The following is a 4,192-nucleotide window of genomic DNA, read 5'->3' on the forward strand; positions in this document are numbered from 1 at the left end:
AATATTTATTTAATAAATGTCACTTTAAAATTCAAATCTAAAATCACATTATTGTCCATATTGTATATCTGCTTTGTCCACAGGAATTAAAATAATTTCTCAATGTCCTTCATTATGCATACATAACATATTTAAATCTCTCATATATTACTTTATGTGAAGCTATCTACCAGAAAATAGATAAAACTTTTCAAATATAGTTTTATGCAAGAAAATAAGAATTCTTATGTTCTCAAATTTCTCTTTATAGAGACAAATGATAACTGACAGTACCATACTTCTGGGAAAAGCTAAAGCTGTAAGGGGTAAGAAATCTTGTTTGAATTAAAGATGATAAGTTGCAAAACTTTTATTTAAGTCATATTGCATATATATTCAGAAAACAAGATTAATGTCAGATGACTGTTCCTGAATGAAACTGTCTTAATTAAATACAAAATAAGATTAAAATGGATAATAAATGTCATTTACTCTGGCCTTTACGAATCTATAGTGCCTAAAGTATCTGTTTGAAATGCTTCTACCTTAAATTCACTCAAATAAAAATTACGTCAATAAATATGAACTGAAAGGCAGATCTTTCTAACATTCTTTCCTTTATTATTGAGTAAAAATTGTGCAACCAATGGTATTGTGAGAGAAGTAGTAAAATATATGCATTGAGAAAAAGAAGATGCAATCAAATGACATTTTTAAATATGAGAATGAATGCTAATTCTTATCATTAAGATATGAGAAGAATGAACTATTAACGTTTATTCATATGGTATCTATTATTGTTTATTATTTTTAAATATCAATTATAAGTGATTATAAGTATTGTTCCATTTGTTTTTTTAAGACGTATGTGTTTTCCTCAATATAAAATATATTTTACAATTAGAAAAATACTGAAAAGAATTTTCTTGCATTCTAATAAACAAATTTATTTTAGTAACTTTTATTTGTGTTGAAAAGCCTATTAATGAAATAAAAAAATATGCCTGATTTAGCTAACATAACATTATATCTGATGCAGCCACTATGTATGCTTTCCCTCCAGCTTTCCCTTTCCTCACCCAGAGGTCGGTTTCCTGATTTTCTCTGGGTGGCAATGACACTGGATTTGGGGGTCCTTCCTCATGATGGTCCCATGTAATCTCTAAAATAGCCTGACTACTTTCCACAATTAATAATACTATTTCCTGAAATCAAGTCAGTTGATAATTTTGCCAAACAAAAGTACAAAATTATGGTAATTCTTGAATGTTAATACATATTTAATTGAAAGTCTTTCAATTATATTCCCAAATATTCTTTCAACAAATCAGTCATAATTACTTATTAAAATCTGTATATATATATTTTTCAGATAGTACTCCAGGGCATTTCAGACAAAATTGAGAGAACTAAGATTTATGGATGAAAAACCAGAAAAATTCATTCATATGTGGTTCTTTCACATTACAAGAAAGAGACTCATTTAGGCTGTATATTTTGTTTAGAAAAACACAGTAAATGTAAGGAATCCAGAAAAACCTATCACTTCCTCTGCAATAGATGCATCTTATAGATGATTTGAATACCTTCTCACTATGTGTTCATTACAGGAGGTCTTAATCGCATACCTTTTCTGCAAAAGACTTGTCACGCATTTTCCATTCTTGTTTCGTTTATCTTTCACACAAAGCAAATATCCAGTAATATTATCTGACATTCTTCTCACTGGGAGAATTTTACTTTGCCATTCTTTTTCAGAGCCACCTCTGAGTGTTGCTGTAGTTAAGTATCCACAGAATTCTGGTTTGGAGATGGCATATGGTATCGATCCATTTTCAAACTATGGCTATTATTTTCCTTCTCCATTAACTGGTTGAAGGACATGGGTCTGGTTGACCAAAATATAGCAAAGCAATGGACCTCTATACCATATAAGTGAACTACCTACTTGTGCAATTAACTTCCATCTTCTGTGCCAATTTTAGCCTGCTATTTATGTATCATTTCAATTTTATAATTGAATGTATGATTTGATGAATTCCAATGGATTGCACAGTCACTTGGTAGCTGATGTCAGCTATTCAGAGCTACTAGGAGCAAGTAGTAAGCCAGGAAATGTTTTCACATAGAAATTAGTACTAGGTAACAGAGGGCTTAGCCTTACTCCTAAACCTGAAAGTCTGCACAGTTTTTCTCTGTCGAGGTTGCCAGAGGCTACTTAGAGCCTCTCTATCTCCCCTAGACACTTCCACAACCATTGTATCTAATAAGGAAAAGAGATTCAATTGATTGAATAACATGTATCACAGATCTTAGCTTTTTTAAAATGGGTAGTCTTATAAGTTGTCAAGCAAATGATTGAAGCAGCTTGCCCTAATATGTTATTTTTAGCCAAAAATGTTCAGAGGCCCAGCAATTTATCTCTTGGTTTAGAAGATATAGCCCAACATGTCTCAGAGCTTAACAACTTCATTGATAGTTTTGGCCAAATTTCTATGAGGCATGTCTCCTAAACCCGGGCACATATGTCTTAAAAAGGCATCTAGGGTATTGGCAACTTCCTCCTTTTCAGGTTTAATTAGCATACTGTGATGGATCAGCGTGATATTGGATCAACTTCTGATTTTCTCTTCATATTTTCTTTACTAATTGGAGATGAAAACATAAAGTTATTTTCTAAGTTAAAAGCTTTATACCAGTGCCAGAGACTGTAGGTTCTCCCATTAAGTATATACACCTGAAATGACAGCTGCAGTTAGCATTAGCATTTCATTAAGTTCAGGATATCCTGTCATTTTCTATGATTGCCTTAGTTTTTACCCTGGGTAAACAAGTGGGATAACATGGACTGTGGTAGCCATTACCACATCTACATCCTTCAAGTCTTGCTGGTGGCACTAAATCTCTACAATGTCCCCTAAGGTGTGGGATTACTTTTGTTTACACCTTGGAAGAGTAGGAGAATTTCAGTGGTTTCCATTTGCCCTTCCTATCATAACATCTCCTCCATAGGTCAGGGAGTCATGTGGTGATTCTACCTGTCACTAATATTTACACTGTATATTCTGATGCTAGACAAAGAATCAAAAACGCATCTGTAGTCTTGTTAGAATAATATGAAATTGACCAGAGACAAAGCTCCATCCATTGCCTAAACTCCTTCAAACTTCATTTTGAAGCTGTACCACAATAGAGAATTAAGTCTCCAAGGATTACTATCAATTAAAGCAAAATCAAATAATCCACAGAAGCTCTGAGAATTTATTTCCTAAGGACACATTCATCCTAACAAATGACTACTGATGACAGTGAATATGGCTGTGGAAAGATTCATACATATACACTTGTGGATTTATTTCAGTGTTCTATTTCAAATAGATGAAGCTCCCCACCCCTATCATTCAAAAGACTCAGTGTCTGCCAACTGTCTTGAGTTGAACACTGAATTTCCATTTCAGTGTGCTACCTCAGGATAGGTTTTTCCCACCAAAACTGGAATTTTGCTATCTATAAGTATCAAATAAGTGTCTACAGCCATGTCATCCTGAATAAGCCCGATCTTATCTGATCTCGGAAACTAAGCAGGGTCGGGCCTGGTTAGTACTTGGATGGGAGACCACCTAGGAAGACCAGGTACTGTAGGTATAAAAAATAAATAAACAATAAGAGATTGTAAGCTGACAAGGTCTTTGCAATCCGTGAGACCAACCAAGGGTTGCCTCACTTAAAATAAATAAATAAATAAATAAATAAAAGATAGATAGATAGATAGATAATACATACATACATACATACATACATGCATACATACATAAATACATAAATAAATAATTAAGTATCAAATAACCACCTTAACAGAAGTCTAGTTATTTCATTTTTAGGGGTCCTGTAATCGACTAAATATAATCACAGAGTCTTGCATATCAAAACTCTGATTGCCATTATTTCAGGAATTGTGTCCATCTTGTCTCTGAAAATAAATTGTGTCTACCTGGCTTCTACTGTTTTATCATCTCATTTTCACGGAGATAAGGAAATCCAATTAAGCTGCAGCATCCCCATCACCATCTTTACCCTGCACAGAGCATGTAGAGATTTTCAAGAAGGCTGGTGACACACTCACCAATTAATTTCTTTAAAAAGTGACAATTGACATGTCTATGTGGGATTGTAGACTTTGAGTTTAAAAACCTGCGCTTTCAATCATCAGCTA

The 4,192-nt window shown here is 33.4% G+C and overlaps 1 pseudogene; it reads left to right on the forward strand.

Annotated features, from left to right (window-relative positions):
• The first annotated feature begins 3,505 nt into the window (after positions 1 to 3,505).
• On the forward strand, positions 3,506 to 3,624 carry LOC111731079 (annotated as a pseudogene).
• Positions 3,625 to 4,192: the final 568 nt, after the last annotated feature.

This window comes from Pteropus vampyrus, unplaced genomic scaffold (genome assembly GCF_000151845.1).
Source record: "Pteropus vampyrus isolate Shadow unplaced genomic scaffold, Pvam_2.0 Scaffold10, whole genome shotgun sequence".
In the NCBI taxonomy this organism is placed as follows: Eukaryota; Metazoa; Chordata; class Mammalia; order Chiroptera; family Pteropodidae; genus Pteropus; species Pteropus vampyrus.